The following is a 22647-nucleotide window of genomic DNA, read 5'->3' on the forward strand; positions in this document are numbered from 1 at the left end:
TTTGAGCTGTTGGCCAGACTACCAGATAGTAACCCAGCATAGAACTGGGAAAATGAACAGCAGACCCCAATCTTAGCCAATGGAATATTGACAACTGATTGCTGCTAGATGAGGAACAGTTGATCTTCCTAAAACAAGGATCTCTAGATAGGCTGACTAGATTCAGCAGATGGACAAGCACTGGGGAACGGCTAGGGGTGCTGAAAACACAGTGGACAGTAACAGGGATGACAGAGTATATGGGCTCCATTAGGGCAGGAGGCTATGGGAGGGTGCCATTTGGGAAGTGGGTATATAGATGAAAAAGATTATTTGGGGTGTTCTGTATGATATACACACAAAAAAAATCAACAAATAAATGAGGTATATTTGAGGAGGAAGCATAAAATTTATTTAATGTGTATGAGTATGTTCCCCGCATGTATGTAAGTGCACCCATGTCATGCAATGCCCATGGAAGTCAGAAGAGGGCATCAGGTTCCCCTGGAACTGGAGTTACAGGTGGTTGTTAGCTGCCATGTGGCTCTGTGCTGGGAATTGAACCCAGATCCTCTGTAAGAGCCAGTGCTCTTAAATGCTGAGTCATCTCTCCAGCCTCCCACCCCCATTGCTTTTGACATATATTTACTGATCTGTAAATTGAAAAGAGAGAAAATCCCTTTGTGAAGTCAAAGCATGCTGTGATAATAAATTGTTATTTTACACCTTGCAGAGCTCTATCAGTTTTCATAGCATCTTTGTACTTAGCAAACATCAACCAAACCCCCTCTTTTACTTGGTGCATGATTATATTAGTTATTTGCCTTGTTGCTGTGATTAAAACGACCAACAAGCAATTTGAGGAAGGAAGCATTTTTTGTAACTCACAGTTTGAGGGTTTGGACCATTATGGCAGGGAAGTCCAGTCCACAGCCAGGAAGCAGAGATGACAGCTTGCTCAGCTGTGTTTTCTTTCCCATGCAGTCTGGGATCTACCCCCTGGACTGGTGCCTCTCATATTCAGGTGTTACTCCACTTCAGTTAACCTAGTCTAGATAATCCCTCACAGACATGCCCAGAGGCTTGTCTCCTAGGTGATTCTAGATCCCCTGAAGTTGTTAATCAGAATTAACCATCACAGTGATGTATGCTTGTTCCCTACCCCAGGCAGCTCCATTCCTATGCAGTCTTGCTTTAGGCAAAACTGTAATCACTAGTTGGTGCAGTCCTAAAGTCTGCACTTCTTGGCTGCTATTGCATATGTGTCTGCTGCGGCGTCCTCCCGGTTCAGTTTCTAGTGCTCCAGCCCACTGGGTGGGAGGGTTCCAACATACCTACATCTACCCTGCCCATGGGGCAGCTGGGCAGCAGCACGTTTTCAGAGGTTTTGACGTTTTGGCCATATCCTGCAGACCTCTTCATAAGGAAACGATTTTTTGGAAAAGAGCATCTTAAATGTGCTCATTTCAGTACTTAAATGCCTTTTGTCGTCCTGTAAACAGGAAGAAACATATTAAGGGACGCTCCCTGCTAAGCGAAACAGAGGGAGGAACAAAGGAAAGCTGCAAAAGCCTTGTCTGTGTTGCAACAGGCAGCGTAATTGAGACCATCTGTGGTCAGTCCAGGAGACCAGAGAACCAGACAGAAACCCAGGGGGCATGACGGTCTAGGGCTTGGCTGCCCTGCATGCCACACTAGAGTTTGATCACCTTCAAAAATGGGCGACTTTTGGCTTCTGTAGCTGTGTGTCAGAGCCACAGCTCTGCCCCCAGAACAAAGCAATCAGTCATCCTTAGAGCAAAGTCAGTCTCCAGGAGCAGATGGACCCAGGTGGTAAAGCAACTGCAACCTGAATTAGCTGGGGCTACATTATTAAAAATTGCAGCACTTTTATCTGTTTAATTTTATGATTTTATTTATTTTAATGTTTTAAGGTTGGGTCTCAGTATGTTGCCCTTGTTGGCCTGGAACTTTCTATGTAGACCAGGCTGGCCTTGAATTCCCAGAGATGCACCTGCCTCTGCCTCCCAAGTGCTAGGATTAAAGATGTGTGCCACCATGTTTGGCTTATTTTAAAATTTTTAATATTTATTTTTTATTTATTTAATGTGTGTGTTCATGTGTGGAGTGTATATGTATTTATGAATATTGGTGAGCATACCACAGCCTCTGTGGTGGTCAGAGGACAGCTTGAAGAAGTGAGTTCTCTCCTATCATTTGAGTCCTAGGGATCAAACTCAAGTCATCAGGCTTGGTGGAAAGTGCCTTTACCCACTGAAGCATCTCGACATCTTGCTCTTTTTTTTGTTCAAGGTCTTGGGCATTTTCAACATGTCCATAGGAGGAGATAGTTTGTTCATCTATTAAAATTAGATTTGCTTCCTCTTGCCCAGATAAAGGAAGGATGACTGACACTTTGCCCTTCTTACTGAGTAATATTTACTGTGCTCTGGTGTCCTTTCTGCTTTGACATGTGTGGGTGAGCTGTGTGCAATACAGGTTGGTTGCACATAGCTTGCCACACCAAGAAATAGAACTGTAATTGCAGAAGCTGGGGTAACTTGGCTGCTTGCAACAGCAAATCAAAATGTTTCAAGTGAGGCTGGATTAAAGTGAGCCAACCAAGGTATGTTAAAGCATGCTATAAATTATCCATTCAGAGTCAGGGGCATAGTTTAATGGGAGAGCGTGCACTCATGTGCTCAGCATGCTTGGGGCCCTAGGTTCAAATCCCAGCATCCAGAATAAATAAATAAATAAACAAACAAATAAACAAATAAATAATAAGTAAATAAATAGAAGGAAACTATAATTCTAGAGAATTATAGAAATTGTGTGTAAATCTCTACTTCTACAAGACGAGACAAGGGGCATGGAGGGCTACTGTTAAAGGGAGATCCTCCGTTGTTTGAACTTCATTTCAGACCAGCTCATTCCCTCTCACACATGTGTCTTTCAGCTTTGGAAGTTAATCCCTATCATTTTGAAGCCGTCCCCTTGATTCTAGATACACTGGTGACTGTTTCTTAAAACAAAGGGGAAGCCAGGAAGAGGTGGTGGATTCTCTCCTGGTTTCCACTGGCCGGATGGAAGGACTGATGTCTTCGCAGCATTCAGAGTCTGTGGCCAGGTGAACTGCAGTAGTGGTAAATAAATAGAAGACAACGTTTGGGATGTTTTCAAAAAATGACTGCTAACTGGCTCCATTGTGATTTAGTTATGTGAGGTGGATTTTATTCTACTTTTAACACTCCTGACATTCTTCTCAAAGATGCTTTTTCAGCTAGGTAGGTTTACCCAGGGGTTAAGGCATACCTGTCTAAGCATCTCTTTCTCTCCCTGTCTCTGTCTCTGTCTCTCACCCCTATGCTGGGAGATAGAACCCAGGGTTCCATCCACCCACTAAGCTATATCCTCAACCCCGGACTCTTTTTCCTTCCATAATCCCTAGGTTTGCCCCCATTCCTGTCACGTGTGTCATCCCTGTATTTAGAGAGAGAAATTATAGAATGGCAAAGCATAGGGACTCATTGTAACTGCACAGATTTCTTTTCAGTGCTAGGGATGGAACTCAGGACTCTGCATGCTAGGCAAGCCCTCCACCCCAGAGCTATATCCCCAACCCTTCAACTTGCATCAACTTTATGAAACTTGGAGCTGGAGAGATGGCTCAGCAATTAAGAGCACTGGCTGCTCTTGGAGAAGACCTGAGTTCAGATCCTAGAATCCACTTGGTGACTAACAACCATCTGTAATTCCAGTTCCAGGGGCTCTGATGCCCTCTTTTGATCTCCATGGACACTGCATGATATGATGCACATACATGCAGGTAAAACACATACATGCAAAAATGAATAAATGAATAAATAAATAATAAATGAATATCTACACTCCCCAGTCCCAGCTCATTTAGGCCCTGGACAACTGATAGTATGTCGTGACATGACTGTCTTTCTGTCTAGGAGCTCTTTCCTACTCCCAGCCAGGAAGCTGGTTGTGCTTCCCAAGCCAGAATTCCTTCCCTGAATCCCGCAGGTTCCCCATTTCCCAGAGCTCTCAACCAAAACTCAGATTTGCAGTTAGCTCACTTACTGTGTCTCCAGAGATTGCCTTTCCCAACTCCGTGCACAATAGCTATTCTTAAGGAGAGTCACAATTCCTACCCTCCAGTTCTGTAAGGATCAATTTACTACTCCCTCTTCTCCCAGTAGTTCTGCCTAATGACTGATTTATAATTAGAGGAACTTATTTAAATTCATATTCATTTACTTATTTAGCACATCTGTCCTAAGATCAATAGGTAGGTGATGTAAAAAGCAAAACAGACACAAATTCATCACAAGGAGATTTTGTTTTGTTTTTTGAGACAGGACTTCCTCACTATGTAGCCCTGGCTGGCCTGGAACCTACCATGTAAACCAAACTGACCTCAAACTTGCCATGATCCTCATTCAGCCCCCTGTGTGCTGGAATTACAGGTGGGCACCACCATGCTTGGCCATAGGAGAATTTCTGAAATGCCAGACCGTCTATTGATCAGGCTGCCTGGCCTGAAGGGAGGATCTGTACTGATGGAGCTGTCACTATGGAAACTGCACAGCTCTGACAGGGAGCTGCAGTAGAGAAGCCTGTTGAATTAGGAGATGGTCAAACCAAATGCTCCTTTCATCCAGTCCAACCAGAAAGGAATTCTGTGGTTTCTTGGTAGTGATCCAAAAAGCAAAAGCTTTTGGGTCTTGTTTTCACACATTTAAAAATCTCACAAAGACATAGCTTCATTATGGCGCTGCATCTGATTATTGTGATGTCTGGGGCCTGGATGGTGCTTTGGGAGGACTTTCTTTAACCCTCTCAGGTATCTTGCCCCTAGCTCTCAGGAAGTAGAGGATGGCTTTGCGTACCTGCAGTCTATCCCTGGTGGAGGGCTGCTCAGAGGATTCCTGAGTGTCACAATTCTGCTCTGACTCTCAGGCAGGGAGCAGGGTGCTTGGAGAACAGGGACCTGGCACAGGCATAGGATATGCTGTGTTGGTTCAGAGGGTGCAGGTGAGGCAGCGTAGGTGACAGTGAGGAGCTCCCCAAAGGGGAGGAAGTGACAGAAGTGTCTCTGAAGAGTATGTGTGTTGGCTTGGGAGGCCATTGCTAGGAGTTGATGATAAACCTGACTGTTGGGAGGATCTCCCTATGACTTTTAGACCAGAACGTCTGAATGGTCTATGACACCTCCCCCCCCCCCATAAACAATAGATACTTGAACCTACAACAGAATTTTGAAATTCCTCTTCCCTTGTGACTCTGACTCTGGGAAGAAGTCTTTTCCTTCCCCTCTCTGACATCAGCAATGCTGTGTCCTTTGTTTTCTGTCTTGTCCCTTTTATTCATGATGTGCTTCTTGTTAGTCACTAGAATCCAAGCTCCAGGAGGAAAGGGCTCTTTCTCTCCTGTTTGTGTTTCATGCCTGATCCAGGGCATGTGCTCAGTAAACTTATTAATGCCAAAAGTTCCTTGGGGCTCAGACCAGTCAGTGACTTCCATAGTCACCTGTGGGATGTGGCCTCAACACCTGGGGGTCCTTCTTGAGGGGAGGTGTTGTACTGTCACTGTTGGTGTCTATAAAAGAATGGGTAGGAAGCAGAAGCCAGAGCCACTGCCTGTGTCCCCACCAGGCCCCCTATACAGGCTGTGCTTGCTAGCCCCTCCCAGGAAAAGGTCTGATGGGCTGCGGTGGGAGGGGAGAGAGAGCAGGAAGGGCGTGGGCTGGTTGTCACCACAGAGCCTTCCCCTAGGCTAGGTCTGTGCTCAAGTGTGCTGTGAGTCACGGGGAAGCAGAAGGTCTGTCCCTGATGGAGACCTGAGGTGACCCTTACTATTCTGGTTCCTGTGTGTTTAGGCAGGCTGTTTAGCCAGGGCTGTAGTACCAAGATGAGATGGACTCCTGAGGTGCAGTAGACACTGAATGTAGCCGATGGAGGAGATTGGCTAATTCTGGTTGCTCTAGTAGTGCCCATGGGTGGCTTTGGTTTCTACCTTGCCCTTTCCATCCCAGGACATGAAGATAAGAGAGGAAGGACAGCTTTTCCACAACCTCAGTGCTCAGAGGATCTGCTGGAGAGGGATTGTGGGTAAGAGCACTTAAAGGCTATTAGTAGCAGTTGCCTTCTTGTCAGTGGATATATAATTTTTAGGCAGTGAGAGGATGTTATTTTAATGATGACATCAACTTCTCCTGGTCTCCCTTTCCTGCCTCCTCTTCTTCCTTATCACCCACTACTCCAGCTTTCGAAGCCCTCATGTTATCTGCCTGCCATACCCCTTAAAGTCCCTTCATCAGGTCTTTACTAGTTCTTCCTGGGTCCCCAGTGGCTTGTCTTCCTTCTCTCCTGCATATGCCTAGGGTGCCACTGTAGTCCCTTGCCCTCTTTTGCCCAGCTCTCATCCTGCATCCTAACCTTATTCCCCTATGGAAGGAATCTCCTTCACAGTCTAACCCCCACTCTGCCCAGAGGTCAGTTTTATACCTAGGAGCCATGGGACACCCTCCATTGGAGGGCTTGCTTACCTTTCTGTTCTGCACTCAGTGCCCTGGGCTGCCCCCTGTGTTTTCAGTCTCCAAGGCCAGCCCCACAGGTAGTGCCCACATACACTGGCCACTGCTTCCCTCTATATATGAGCTGTCACAAGAAAACAAACACTAAGTGATGGCCAGGTGTGGGGCTCAGATAGTACTGTTAGGCATGAGGAGCCATAGAGGAGAGCACCAGCAGGGCCTAGGCCTCCAGCTTGCCCTGCCCTTTCCTGGGGTCAGTTGCCTCTTTTGGACAAATGTGTCCTCGCATACTCTTGGTTCATTTCTGACTGTGATGACCCTCACTCCTCCAGGGAACCATCTCTGGACTGCCCGGCCGTCACAGTATAGGGCTCTAGTGAGACTCTAAGCCCATCGTCCTGCAGATCAGGAGGGCTCCACCTGACTGCTGGCATCTGTTTTAAGAAGGTGATAAATAACCCAGATTATACAAACATCTTTACCCTAGATGAGGGCACCTGGGCTCAATGCCCTGTGGGCAGGCTCCTTGCTTGATTGCTTGGAGTCTGTGAGCTGAGGGTAGAGTATCCAGATGTAGTGACTGAAGAGACAACATCAAATATAAAGCTGCCTGTGGTTTCCTGACAGTGTGAATATCAGTTTTCCCCAGAAAAGATTGCCCTGTCTACTGAAGTGGGAGACTGAGCGTGAGTAGCTGACTGTGGCACACATACACATTCAGGGCTGATGCTCCTGATTGCACTTTTCTTTGACTAGGGATCTTACCGATGGAAGATCAGACCAAGGAGCAAGAGGAGCAGAAACCTTCCTGTGTGCTTCACTGGCACTCAGAGGCATTACCTGGGATGTGGAAAGCAGATAACTCATCTCTGTGGCATTTGAGTTCTCAGGTCCAAGGTGGTGGCCCAGGTGGGGACTCAGTTGCAGGAGAAGGTGCTGAAAAGTCATCAGGATTCAGGATATGGAGACAGGGACAGGTTCAATTTGGGTCCACAGGCTTCTCTTTCCTTAAGTTTATATCTTCCCAATTAGAAATTTTAATACGATCACAATGCCAGATTGCCTGTGCATGTGTAAGTATGTGAGTGTGGTGGTATGGACATGAGTGTGCAGATGCTCATGTCAGTTCAAGTGCTTGCAAAGGCCAGAAGAGGACTTGGGGTGTCCTGCTCTATCCCTCTCTACCTTATTCCCTTGACACAGCCTGGAGCTGGGCTGGCCCCAGCAGTCCTTACAGCACTACAGCACAGGGGTTACAGGCCTGCATGAGGCCAAACTTAGCTTCTTACGTGGTGCTGGGATCCTATCTCAGGTCCTCGTGCTTGTGCAGAATCTTACTCACTGACCCTTTGCTCCAGTTATTACACAATTGACCCCAGTGCATTGTTCACCTTTATTTTGAGGTGTCTGAGGTGAGTGACTCCTGGTCCAATGGGCAGATGGGTTCTGGTGACCTAAGAGGAACTCTTGTTACTAGGGCTAGTTGTCGGTAGATGTTTCCAAGCCCAAGGGTTATGAAAGCATGCCAGTAGGAACAGCAAGCTGGAAAATCCTCTCCATATGGCCAAATGGGAGTTGCATCCCACACCACTGCCAGCTGAAATGCTGCCCTCTGTGTGGCCACAGCCTGTTATCAAAAACAGAAAACCTGGCTCCAGTTCTCCCGAACCAAAGTCCAGGTCAGTGCTCCAAGAGCCAGCTGTTCTGGTCCCTTGAGGTAATATCTTAGGGCCAAAATGACCTCCTCTGCCCTGCCTGCTGGTCCAGTCCAATCCTTGCAGATCCCTTTATTTACCTTCAACTGGAAGAAATCTCTGGGAAACCCTGTGCATGGTCCCAGAAACATACCATACTTTTACCGTCATGGCCAAAGATGGCTAAATGCTCTCTGTGTATTGGGGATGAGGAGAGCAGTTACCAAGTATCTGTGTTGATTAAGTTAAATGGTCCTTGCCTTGGTATTGGTGATGTAGCTTGGTGGCTACATTCCAGCACATGTTTGGTGTGCAGAAATCTCTGAATTTGCTCCTCAAAACTAGAGGACAAAGAACACAAAACCCAAAACAAAACAAAAAAACTCAGTGTTTCATCTCAAGGAATTTATGGCATACGCACACAGGTGGATTTATGTGTATATATGGATGCAGTGTACACATGCGTGTGCACCCCACCCCCCATACTTTGAACCTAAAAACAGGAGATTGAACACATGAATGTCTTGGTAGTGTAGACAAAGCATCAGGGCAGAAATGAATATACCTTTACTAAGCCTAACAGATCTTTTTGTGCATTTCTTGAATAAGGGATCCCTTGGAGTAAAAGAATGAAGGAAGGGGACTGGATTTTCCATTTGAAGGGTGGATGGCTGGGAGAAATGTTGCTACAACTTAGAGTTTGAGGGTGAGGAGATAGCAAGGTTTGATGAGCAAGAAATGGAGACTTGTTCTGGGGAGGAGGAAGTATAGAGAGGCATGTGTGTCGTGAGGCACTGGGGTGGCGGTGCTGGCTGCTATAGGGAGAAACAACTCCCAGCAAATGGGAGCACTGGCTTGGGGATATGGTTGCTCCATGTTTCCCTCTGGGGTCATTCACATGACTGGGGCTGGCTGGCTTGATTGCTATAAATATATGTCATTCCTACCTCAAACATATCCATGTCCTAATCCACAATGTGCTGTTACATGGAAATCCAAATTAAGCCTGCTAGTCTGCCTTAGATGGGAGGGAGTAGCCTGATCCTCCAGGTGGGACCAATGTAATTGCAATGCTCCTCAGAAGTGAAAAAGGGAGTTCAGAGGGTCAGACTGATGACTAGGATGGGCTCTAGGGTCACTCACTGCTGCCCAGAAGACACAGGAAGGAGTCTAGACCAAAGAATGCAGGAGGCCCCCAGAATCTGCAAAAGATGGGGAACGGATTCTTCTCTATGGGTCTAGGAGGAACATGGCCTGACTAACACCTTCTCTTGTAGCTCAGGAAGACCCATTTTAAACTTCCAACTTCTGGCAGCATAAAACAATAAGTATGTGTTGTTTTAAACCAATAAATGTGTAGTGACATGTTTTAAGGGCTGTCTCTGTCACACCTATCCAACTCTGCCATAGTAGCACAAGAAAAAAAAGACATAGATATTATGAAAATGAATAAACGTGGTTGTGTTCCAATAACACTTTATTGACAAAAGGTAGCTGCCATCTGGATCTGCTCCTAAGGGCTCTAGCTCACTGAACCCTGTTCTAGAATAGCTAGTGTAGGTGTCATTGCTTAGCTTCTCCAGTGCATCATCAGTGAGACCTGGGAGTTGGGATCAGTGAGGTTCAGAGTGTATTCTATGATTGACAGATACATGATAAGCAGTCTGGATTAATAACAGAGACTCAATCTTCTAGCATTTCATATCATTTTGGTTAATATTTAACAGACCTCTGAGAAACAGAATCTTTAGGTCAGTACAGAAAAGGAATCCAAGGAGAAGACCACACTACCCAGTCTCAGAGGACTTGACATCTTGTGGATGTGTGGGTTTTCAAAATCCCTGAGGTTTTTGAAAAATAGGAAGAGAAGCAGCTGGTCTGGAGCCCTGGAGGAGCGGGGTGAGAACTTCTGAATCTGGGGCTCCTAGAACACAAAGCCTCCATCCTGCGCCTTCTAGAAGAAGCCAGAAACAGCTGGTTAGTATAAAATGTGGGCTGTGTGAAAGGAAGTCCCAAACGTAGATTAGGAAAAAGAATATATCTTGACATCTTAGAGCAATGAGCCAGGAAAATCTGTCTTTAATAGCTGATTCTGTGGGAAAGTCAGTACACTTGGAGGCTTAACGAGGAATGGTTTACAGAAGAACAGCACATTTTTTAAAGGACAGATCTTTCCAAGAGTATATCCTAAAATCTATGGTGTGATAGGAAAGCTGTAAAAGCATTAAGGGACTTCAAAATTGTTACCCCAAGGGAACATGGGAGCTATCTGAGTGGCCTCTCCAGGCCCTATGTGATCACAAGAAGGTTTTCTTTCTTGGCTTATAACAGAGGTGGATAACTTTGGAAAACTTTTTTTTTTTTTTTTTGAGGATAACTTAAAAAGTGCAGAGCAGATGAAGTGACTAAGATTCTTTCAAGTTTCGATGGTTCCAAGTGGGTTGAACTGTTTTTGCTAGGAACAGATGAAAAGTAAAGCCTGTGGTCTCTGGAGGCCCTGGGCCTGGCACTGCTCCCCAGCAGACTCTGGGCTGTGGCTCTGAAGGTTGAAATGGGGAAAGAGGGAGAAGACAGAAGTGTGGGAGTTGGTAGCGTCCTGGAAGAAGCACCCGACGCAGCTGCAGTCCAATCAGAACAATATAAACTTTGTCTTGCATTTCAAACCCTAGACAAGGACCATGTGCTGGGACATGTGATTTGGGGACAGGCTCAATGTCCTGTCATGTGGCGCGGAGTCTCGCTGGCCCTCTAGTTACTGCTTCTCACCTCTGACAGAGTCAAACTTTATCTGCTTCGCACATTTGTGGATAGTTTCTGGCCTCTTTCAGGGTTGCTACAGCTTTGCAAAACTCAAAACGTTTTCAGTATAAAAACCTTAGGGTTGCCGAAGGGAAAATCTGTGAAAAAGACAAAGTCTTGGTATGGTTTATGCCAAACAATGTTTACCTGAAAAACCTTAGCATGTAAATCAACTAAACACTCTCCTAGGGTGATTTCTCTTTCCCACTGGACAGTGAGTTTTCCTATGAAAACACGGTAAAGAGCATAGTCATATTTATCTTCTTAAAATTCTTTGACTTTACCAAGAATTGAATAAAAAAGATCTTCAAAACACTGTTAATGTGTTACACGAAGCTTTGCTGGAAATCTTTGTTTTCTGGGGTGTTAGCCAGCTTTCCAGTCTATGACACATGCCTGAGATAAATAACTTCTAGAGAGAGAGGATTTTTTTTTTACTCATATTTCAGCAGATTCAATCCAGAATCAGTGGTGCATTGTTTTGGGTCTGTGGAGGCCATCATGGTAGAAGCATGTGGTGGGGCTCAGCCACTTCTTCAAGGCAGAAGTGAAAGAGGAAACACCTGAGGCCTCCAACCCCGTTTGAGGGCACCCCTATAATGTCCTCAAGAATACCCACCAGGCCCCACCTCTTACAGATTCTATGACCTCTCAGTAGCCTCAGGGGCTAGAGTGGGGACCAAACTTTTAACATGTGAACCTTTGGGGTACACTTACACAAACCATGACAAGAAGTTCATAGTTTCTTATAGAAGTGCGTGTGTGTGTGTGTGTGTGTGTGTGTGTGTGTGTTTTACATGTTCATGGACCTGCAGAGGCCAGAGCTCAACACTGGATGTCTTCCTCAGTCCATTCTCTGTCTTATTTTGAGATAGGGGCTCTCCCTGAACTTAGAGTTCACTGATTCAGCTAAACTGGTTGGTCATCAAGCCCCAGAAATCCTCCTTTCTCTGACTCCCCAGTGCTGGGATTTGCAGGTGCACACCGACATACCCTTTATATGGGTGCTAGGGATCTGAGCTCGGCTCCTCATGCTTGTGCAGTAAGCACTTTACTCACTGAGCCATCTCTCCAGCTCTAGAAATTTGTTTCTTACCATGTATAGTCAGTGGAATGCTGCTGCAAGAGAAAATTAATATAGAAATTGGTCCAAAGTCAACTATACTTAAGAGTCTTAAACATAATTCTATTTGAGTCTGATTAACCTGAGGTTCTTTACCTTAAATTGTGTCATTAACTCCCTGATAGCAGTAACCTCAGATGGCACTTTGGTGTATGTAACCAGCCAGTCCACCCAACGTCTTCCACTCACCAGGTCTGCCCACTGTACCAGCACCCCTGTCACACTCAGTCTAGGGATCCCCTTTCACCATGGGTATGCTTGGCCTCCCAACAAACTTGTGCTTCCTCTTGCCCATCTCTCTATCTGTTGACTCTCAAAAGTCTATTTTCCTTGGAGCAACTAGGTTGAATTTTTTAAACTAATAAAATTATGTCCATTTCTGATACATCCACCAGGGATATCTGTACTTGGCTATTTCTGGCCAGTCTGTTCTGCTGGACCCTTGAGTTTTCCTCCTTTCTCTCCCTAGAACTCTGGCCAGACTGACCACATCCTTGTCCGTTGGGTATCCATCTTCCACTCCCATCTCAAGAGTTGGGAGCTGGCTCTCGTTCTTCTCTCCACCTGAATGTTACCACTCCAGATATGTGCCAGCCTTTCTCACAATTCCCCACCAGAGATGCCTGACCACAATGTAATCTGAAACAGAACCCCCCACACCTACCCTGCTCTTCTTAGACATCATCTGTTAGGGACCAATCAGTTCTTTGCCCATTCCTGTATTTCCAACTTATTCCCAGTTACTCTCAGTTGAATGGGTACGCCTTGGCAACAGAAACTTTGGTGGATCTTTGGTGGACTCTTGTTGGCATATCCAAATTACCAGCTTAAATACTCATGTGACTGGGACCACTATTAGATAAGAGTTACTGGAAGACAAGCCCTGGGATAACTTGACAGTTTATTTATTAACTGTGGTCTTGTTAGACGATGATGGTGTTGTTAGGTGTTGTTAGGGCAGTGTACAGAGCATGGAAACTGTAGACAAGGGAAGATTTGCTTCCCAGACAGGAGTGAGCTGGATGGGGTAAGATTTAGTTACACTGCTCAGAATGGTGTATAACTTAAAACTTATGAATTGTTTTTGGAATTATCCTTTTAATATATTGAGAAAGCAGACCTGTGGATAAGGGGGATTATTATCTGAGTTTACCTAATTGTCTTTAAGAAATTTTATATAACAAAAGTAGTTTTGATTCCATACTAATGGAATGGATTAGCTTTGATTCCATACTAATGAAGCAACCACCAATCTTTCTATAGATATTATATGTGAAGAAAAAGGGAGCGTGAGTTTGTAAAGCAGATGAGCTGCATGGTTTGTAGAACCTTGCAGATGCAGTGGTGGCTGCATTCATGGAGTAACTGTGTTGGTGTGGTTGCTGAGTTGCTTTTAAAAAGTCATAATTAAGACAGTAAAAATTTCCCATTCTTAGCATGTAGCTATGCTATGTAAGTGTATATAGTTGGGTAACTGCCACATAATCTACACATGAATATCCACCTGCTTAAATATTATGTGCCCCCATCATAATTAACCCTATGCTTCGATTGCCTCATCTGTAGAAAGTGGGGTTGATAATTGGAGCTGGTAAAGATTGTGTATGTCTGGGTGAGAGCAGAGCCTGGCCAATGCTCGAGGCTCTGTGAGGATCTGTTGCCATAGTCATTGTTAATAGCTCACTCTTACTCCTGTGTCACACTCCCAGGGCTACTGGCACCTGTTCAGTTGCTTCTCCACCCTCTGGCCAAGATTGTGTAGATACCTGTTCAAAGGAGGAATGATTCACGTGTGTTCATTTGGCAAGAGGAAACAGTTGCATGGCAGCTTCTGGGTTAACACCAGTGGCTGGTCACCCTCAGAAGAGTGTTTGTATTTCTATACATGGATTCACATGCTTTCAAAGGACATCGAGTCTCTGGCGTAGCATGCTTATTTCTTTCACTCATGGACTGCAGGAGGAAGCTGAGATTTCTGAGGTACCCTGTCTTCCTGTTTTCTACATTTGAAGGGTTGAGTCTCCAGTTTGATCACTACATCAGAGCTGGAAATTTGCTGGAAGTTTTTGTTACTTTTGCTTCTTTTTGTTTATGTGTTGGTTTGATAAAATCCCATAATATATAGTTCAGGCTGGCCATGAACTCAAGATCCTCCTGCCTTTGAATGTTGGGCCATCACACCCCCCTATATGGTAATTTTGACACTGATTTTTCTTTCTCTATTTTAGTGTTTCTCTTTTGATATTCTTTTACTACTTCCATCCCCCAAAGTGGAATTCTTTAGCCCTGCTTAGCAACCTTATTTCTGACATCTCCTAATAGAACAGTCACTGCTACCCAGTTTTGCTTTCCATGGTTAAAGGAGCCTATGACCAGTGCAGTCTAAAAATATGAAATAGGAACTTCCATAAATAAGTGATATTTTGAATTGCATGCCATAGAAAGGTGAACTATAACTTTTCCCAGCATATCCAAGCTGTATATGTTACCCTCCTGTTAGTTACTCAGTAGGCATCTAGCTTGCCAGGTAGAATTCCATATTATCTGCAGTTCTCAGACACCGTCTTGAGGGATCTTGGTCAAGAAGAAACTAGTGTTTACCAACAAACAGAACTGACCTTCTAATCAAGTTGGTGTTGGGGGTCCTGTCATGGGGCTTAAGCATGAACTTGATCCTACAGACCAGTGAACATGCATACAATGACCAAGCTGGATCCATCCATGCCCACCCAGGATTGGGCTGCACCAATTCTGCCCAGGTCCAGTTCTGCCCAGGTGCACCCTGGCTTCACTCCTGAGTTTCAATATTACCTCAAGGGGACAAGGAATTTATGTTGTGTTAAGCATTGTCTGCAGGATGTATATAATGCTTCACAAATTCATAGTCACTTTGGAGGCTGTGATGTAGAAAATAAAAACCTGTGAAGTGTGTTACAGAATTCATGGTAGGAATTTGGAATTATACATGTCTTATTAAAAGTGCACTGGCATGGAAGGCCCCTCATACTTAAAGCTTTTGAGACCTACCTTGGTGAGATTTCCCAGGGGACATTACTAAAATGGTGGGAGAACAAAAAGGTGAAGGTTATCTGGATTCAATGTGGACCCTCTATCTCCTTACCCTACTCTCTGAGGCTCAGTGGGCAAAGCATGCAGAAGAGCGACCTGAAACCCCTAGGGTATACTTTTGTTTCAAACTCAGTTTACAGAACAACAAGCTTTTAAATTTGGTATTTGGTGTTTACTTAGGCAACAAAGATCAAGGCCCAGCTGGCATAATCTTATTTTTGTAAAAATACACACTGGAAGCCAGGAGAGGAACCACTTGCCTTCCCCAGGGGAGAAGGCTTGACTGGACCGCTAGGGTCTCAGAGTCCAAAGAGGGACCAAGAAGACTCAGGACACCCACGGAAGAGTCTGCTCTTGGCCTCCATCTCAATTTTCTTTCAGTTGTGCCAGATAAGAGATCTTGGATTGTCTATAATGACATGCTCATGGGGTTTACAGATATGTTCAGGGGTAGGTTCTTGGAGTAATTCCTGTTGTTCTTTGAGGCATCCATGGAATGTTGAAGTGTTGTATTCTGTTCTTCAACTTGGTTCAGTATAGGGGCTAGAAAGATGGCTCAGTTCTCAGCACCCATTTGGTGGCTAACCAGGAACTCCAGTGTCCTCTTCTGGCATCTGTGGGCATTGTACACATATGGTGTACCTATATACATGAAGGCAAAACACTTGTATAAATACAATAAAAATAAATTTTAAGAAACTTAGTTCATTATAGAAAAATTGTATTTTGTAATTATTATCATTTTTTTTTGTTGTCTTTTTTTGTCCTTTTGAGACAGGGTCTCCCTGCAGCCCCAGCTGGCCTGTAACTCACTATGTAGACCAGGTTGACTTCGATCTCACAGAGATCCACCTGCCTCTGCCTCCCGAATACTGGGATTAAAGGTGTGCGCCACCACACCTGGCCACATAAATATTTATCCTTCTTATACTCATATTTGTCAAATTACGTTAAAGTTGGATCATGTATTCTGATGCTTTAGATAATAGTCTATCACAGAGCAAGATGAGATTTTCTTCAGTGTTTGCTACTCCTTCATTCATTTCAAGGTTGTTTATAAGAAAGTAGAAGTCACCAAAGATTTTGTTTGTTGGCAGTGCTGAGGATTGAAGCCAGGACTGTGAGCTCAGAAACTCTCACCAGGCTACACCTTCAAACTTACACACACACACACACACACACACACACACACACACACACACAGGTGCACACACACACACGTCTACAAGTATGAATGTAAGTATGTATATGTACATATAGTAACAGCTGAAAGCCCACAAAATGGAGAGTGTGTCCCAGAAGGAAGCTGTCCCCAAGGACAGAGGGATGGTAGAGTTCTGGACCTCAAAGGGAGAATTCTGGTGCTTATTTTAGCTTCCTCTGTTTTGTGTGTCCACCAAGTCAGTTGCTATTTTGATGGTGAGCACCTTTGTAGCCAGTAACTGGAAGCCTCACAGGGAATGAGCTGCTCACTGCCCCCTGTTTCCTGTCTGTTGAGCACTGGACAGGTGCCATGAAACTCTAGAGACATACATATCAGAGACATATCAAAGAAGAGTCTTGCTTATCAAAACCCCCAGTTTGACTTTAGAGGAGCAAATACATGTGAAATTCAAGTACTCTACATTAAGTCAACTTTAATAATACATAATAAGACATGAAACACTAACAACTTAGATATTTACTTCTGATATTTAGGAAAATAGATATTATCCTGGTGTGTAAAATTATTACAAGCCCCTTATCGCAAAATCACATCATTTGCTTGTCAAATAACATGGGTGGATGCTTAGTACTGTTAGGATAGTCTGTGTTCTTTGTCTCAATTTTGTGTACACACACATACACACACACACACACACACACACACACAGACACAATGAAGCACAGCAGCCCCAGTGTGCCATGAGAACTGTCCTTCCCACTTTCTGAAGACACTGAAGGCTTGGACTTAGATATTTACTTCTGATATTTAGGAAAATAGATATTATCCTGGTGTGTAAAATTATTACAAGCCCCTTATCGCAAAATCACATCATTTGCTTGTCAAATAACATGGGTGGATGCTTAGTACTGTTAGGATAGTCTGTGTTCTTTGTCTCAATTTTGTGTACACACACATACACACACACACACACACACACACACAGACACAATGAAGCACAGCAGCCCCAGTGTGCCATGAGAACTGTCCTTCCCACTTTCTGAAGACACTGAAGGCTTGGAGGGTTTTGAAGGGAGCCCTTCCCTGCCCTGTCTCTGCTGCCTGTCTCTCAACAGCACCTTTCTACTGTTGCCCTTGTCTTTTGCTTTAAAACTTGGCTCTTTCCCCTGATAATCTAGTTGCTTACTAAAGGTTTTCTATCACCTGGTTGACTCTAGGTTTAATGCTAGCAGATTGAGAAGCCGTAGGTACCACTCAAGTGTATGTGTGAGAGCCAGGCTGTTCCCACTCTGTTAACAGGCACACAGTGATAACTATAGGCCATAACATAGCTCCCAGCAATGGAACTCTATCTAATATGTAGGGTTTACTGGTCCATTTGGATACATTTATTTTATTTTTTTATTGAATTTGTTCTTTGGCAATTTCATACAGGAGACATTTGATTTTTAGAAATGGTCAAATAATTATGATTATTCTCTATGTTTATTATTGCTGAGGCTAATCCAGACCTAATGGTTGAGAATTATGGTCAGCTCTCTTAATCCAGTGGTTCCACACCTTTGAATTCATCCACCTACAGACCAAAAATACTCAGAGGAAAAAACCTGCCTCTGGCCTAAACATGCACAGAGGTGTCTTTCCTCAGCATCATTCTCTAAGCACTGTGATGGGACTGCGATCCCCCTAGCACCTACATTGTATGAGGAAGTACACACCATCTGCAGATGATTGACGGCTTTTGGGAGGATGTGGGTTATTAAAATCTCTATCATGCAGCAGAAGGAACTTGAACATCTGTGGATTTGGTTATCCACAGAGAACGGGAAACCAATCTTGGGAGGATAACCTGACTGCCACTGTATTGTTCATTGATAGGCAGGTGTATGCACGAGAGAGGCCCTGGAGGAGGTGCGTAGGTAGAGTCCTGAAAAGCATCTGAGATTTGCTTGAGGGTTTGGAGGAAGTGCCCAAGGCTCTGTGAAACTGTCCAAGAATGTGCTTTCTTTCTAGGGAAGAGGTTGGGAAGTAACCAGAGTTTAGCAGCCAGGTCCCATGACTGTGACATTCCTCATCTCTAGAGCAGGACCATTAGATGCCTGGTTGGAGGGTCCACTGTGCTCCTGAGAGGCAGTAGTTCAGTGGTGCATGAGTAAACACACTGGAAGCATCCATCTGCTGTGAGCAACCATGCCTTCTGCCAACTCTATAGGCCTTTCACAACTCTGCTAAAGCTTAGGCCTTTTTTCTGCACACACACACACACACACACACACACACACACACACACACATCCCACCCCCACTTGCACTGCTCTTGATATAGTCTTAACAGAACTTTTACACAGATTGAGAAAGAGGACGAGCCCTGGAAAGGTAGACAAGACCTTCCTCCAGGGCCTTATTCCATCTCTTCCTTTTTCTTTAACCACACTGGGCATTCACTCTTCATTAGGTACCTTGTTTTTTTTTTTTCTCCAGATTTTTTTTCCTGCCTTTATACCACTTTAACTAGTTTATTCAGTCTCACCACGTCACTAACTCTAGACCCTTTCCTGGTTATATACCCGCTCTTTTCTTTCCCCTCCATTATCCTGCTAGAGTAAACAGGCTGTTTTGTTTCTTATGAAGGCACTAGAGGGACTGAGGAAGTATCATTGTCTAGTGACCCAAGTCTGCCCTTTGTCTTTGAGACAGCCACATTCCTATGACAAAAGTGTGGCTCTTGGCTGCTTTCAGAATCCTTCCTGGTGCTTGGGCTAAGGATCTTTGCTGAAGAATTTCTTCTACCTCAACCTGTACCTGTATAGCCCAAGGCAACTCTTATGCACACTTCAAGTTTAGGAGGCTCTGGAGGGAGGTGACCAGACACAGACCTGCTGTCTGGGCAGCAGCCTTGCTCCTATGATACAGAGATGAGAATTCCTCACCCGCCTGTGTTTTCTCTTACCCTGTCTCTTTTGTTCTCTTGACCCTTTCCATCTTTGGTTCTCTTCTTCTAAAGCAGGCAAATTCCTCCACAGTTTAGGATGCCTGAGAAGAGCCCCAGGGGAAAAGGCAGGTTCAGTTGGTCTAGCCTGGTTTACAAGGCCTCCAAAACTTTTTAGTAATGAACAAACAGATTTATGGGGGGTGGGGGCAAGAGAACATGATTTTTAAAATAATTTTTTTGGTTATTTTTATTTTATTGTATGTATGTATGTATGTATGTATGCCCATGGGCACAATGCCTACAGAGGCCAGAAGAGGGTATCAACACAAGAGGGTATCAAATTCTCTGGAACTGTTGTTAGCCACCATGTGGGTGTTGGGAATCAAACCCAGGTCCTCTGCAAGAGCAACTAGTGCTCTTAACCACTCAACCATCTCTCCAGCTCCATGATTTTTTGTTGTTGTTGATACAAAGAACCGCCTGTTTAACCCCAGTAGTTCATTTGTACTGCAGCCATCTTTGTGACTTCCAGTAATAAGTTAATGCCTGCCTAAATTTCACCACATGGCAGTGACAGCTATTTTGCCATGTTGAACTCCACATGGGCTGACTTCTTGCCACCTTGACTCCCTCATCCATTTCCTGTGGGTCTGGTTCTGGAAATGAGTCCCATTGTCTGGGCAACAGCTCGAGCACACTTCTGATGTGGGTTGTTCACAATAGTGGTACATCTCTGGCTTGCTGTCCACAGCAGGGCCTTCGTGTGCCCACGTGAACTCCTTCCATAACATTTTTAAAAGGTCATATGAAGTGATGAACAGACTTGGGATGGAATAGGTAGAAACAACTGAGGAGCCCCAAACAACATTGTCCTAGGGTCCCCCTAAGGAAGCCACAGCTCACTGTGTTCCTCTACATCTTGGGATAGGAGCCTTGCTGTGTTGAGTATTCCTCTCACCTGAGCCATCTGAATGCCACATGGTATTCCATTTCAAATGTGAGGAATGACTACCCGGTGAGCCCTCTTTCATACACAAGTCACCTCACTAGGCAAATCACATGGAGACATGCATGTTGACAGTCATTGTATTCTGATACATTCTAGTACAGGTGGAGTCTTCCCATGGTCCCTCACCTTTGAGGGAAATAAGTACTGGCTGAAGATGGTCCCTTTCTGGAATCAATGCACAGAGAAAGTTTACTAAGTCCCTCATTCTGGACGTCTTATGTGGCTGCTCCAACCTCTATACACCCAGCACCTCTCTTTCTCGAAAGAATCGTTAGTGCTTGTTGGATGTGGTTTCTAATTCCCAGATGAGCCCAATGCATCTTTTTGCTTCTCAAGTCTCAGTGTGCTAAAAGGAACAGTCTGTGGAGCGAGGTGGCCCAGTTTTAATCCCAGGCCTGAGCCTCATAGCTGCAGTAGCAGATTAATCAGAGCGGGGCATCCTGCTTTGCTCCCACATGGCCTTATCTTGTTTGCTCTCGTCTTTCTCAGACCTCAAAGTAAGAGCTTCTTTTTTCTTTCTTTTTTCCAGAGTTCAAGTAGATAACCTGGAAGACTAGAAAACTGAAGAAATGATGCTGAAGGTGTCAGCCATGATTTAACTGTCACACAAAGGTCAGTCTTTGGGAAAGACATAAATGTTTTAGAGCTAGTACATCACAGGGTTAGCCTGCTTTCTGAGAGCAGGTTCGGGTACACAATGAGGAGTGGCCCTATCTGACTGACATTCAATGAACCAGAGCTCTGAGAAGGTGTAAGATGAGCCTGGGGTGAGCATATGCTCACAGACTCACAAGGTCAGGGGGTCCTTAGCTGTCCTGGATCCCAATGTTCCCTTTTGGAATGCCAGGAGACAAAAGGAAAAGATGATGCTGAGTTTTCTTCCTGAATGGAGTTACAGTCCTGAAAGAGCTTTGACTGACTCTAAATTAGACTTTCTGGTATTTTGAGACAGAATCTCGCTATGTAGCCCAGGCTGGCCTCAAACTCTTGTCCTCCTGCTTTTGCCTTCTGAGTGCTGAGATTACAGGCATGTTCTTTTAAAACTCAGCTTAATTTAGACTTTTTAAGAAGGAGCAGAGCCAGTGCATAAAGGGAGGCCAAGCTGTGCTTCCAGGAACCCTGTGATTGGCCTACCTTTCAGGGTAGAATCTTTCCAGGTGAAATTAGAGTACAGCTTCCTGGATATCAATGCAGTGGGTTTGAGTGATAGAAGATGGATCTGCACTCAGGTGATTGGGGAACACTGAATTGAAGATAACTGGTCTTTCTTGAAACCAACGGACTTTAAAAATCTGCATGGTGTGTATAGTCAGCAGAGCTTACCATGGTCCTCTGTATCTCTGCTTCTGGCCAACATTCCACTTTAGTTAGATATTTTCTGAATAGCCACACATGATGCCAGGGTTCAATTATAAATAAGATTGGCAGTGCTTATATACAGGTTGTAAATATGAACAAGTGAGCAAAAGTAGTTATAAGGTGCATGGCCATAAGGGTTTAAGGGAATGGCCCCTGGAGCTAGGTGAACTGGCTTTAATGCTGGGTCTGACTCTTGTATCTGCCTGACCATGAGCAGGACACGTATCCTATGTCTCCCCTGCAAAACAGTGATAATTGTATCTGCTTATGGGAGCTATTGTTACAAGAACAGAAATTGTGAACTCAGGCGGTACTAGACTGTACACAGATATCATCAGATTTGTTCATATACTGATAATGACTGAGTGCTGGAGAAATTGAATGCCTTGCAGTAGAGACATTGTATAGGTGAGAAACTGCAAGCTAAGCAGAAAACATAAGAAAAGCATCCAGAGGAGAAGCAAGCAAAGGGTCTCATGCAGAGAATATACCTGACTGAGTCCAGTGCCCCGTTGTGCTTGAAAAAACAAAACAGCACTTCAGCAAAGTAGGCAGGGACTTCTTCACCATGAAGGGCTGGAAGCTTTCTCCTAATGTCAGAGAGGATAGGAGGATGTGCGTGCAGCACCATCATTGCTGCCCCCCAGTGTCTGTGCTGCTTAATTTGAGATATTGACTTGACTAGATCAAAGCATTCCTAGATAGCTGGTAAGACATTTGTGTGAGAGAGAGAGAGAGAGAGAGAGAGAGAGAGAGAGAGAGAGAGAGAGAAAGAGAAAGAGAGGGAGAGAGAAAGGTGTTTGGGAGAGAGAAAGGTATTTGGGGAGGGAGACTGGCATGTATGTCAATGGATTGGATGGGTAGGATCTACCCTCCATTATGTGAGCATCGTCATCTAATCAACTGAGGCCTAGATCGATGCAAAAGGCCATGGAGGTGCTAATTTGCTGTCTCTTTTGGAGCTAGGACACA

At 44.6% G+C, this 22647-nt stretch overlaps 1 protein-coding gene across 4 annotated transcripts in view; it reads left to right on the top strand.

The window, feature by feature from the left end:
- Positions 1-22647, top strand: part of Svil (supervillin) — a 217013-nt gene that overhangs the window by 30863 nt on the left and 163503 nt on the right. For all 4 annotated transcript variants that reach the window (XM_017802569.2, XM_017802568.2, XM_017802572.2 and 1 more), the window contains exon 2: positions 20846-20928. The gene's annotated coding sequence lies outside the window, so the exon portion shown is untranslated. The remainder of the gene's footprint in view (positions 1-20845; positions 20929-22647) is intronic.

The sequence above is a fragment of the Nannospalax galili genome, unplaced genomic scaffold (assembly GCF_000622305.1).
Source record: "Nannospalax galili isolate Female #2095 unplaced genomic scaffold, S.galili_v1.0 scaffold43, whole genome shotgun sequence".
NCBI classification, from domain to species: domain Eukaryota; kingdom Metazoa; phylum Chordata; class Mammalia; order Rodentia; family Spalacidae; genus Nannospalax; species Nannospalax galili.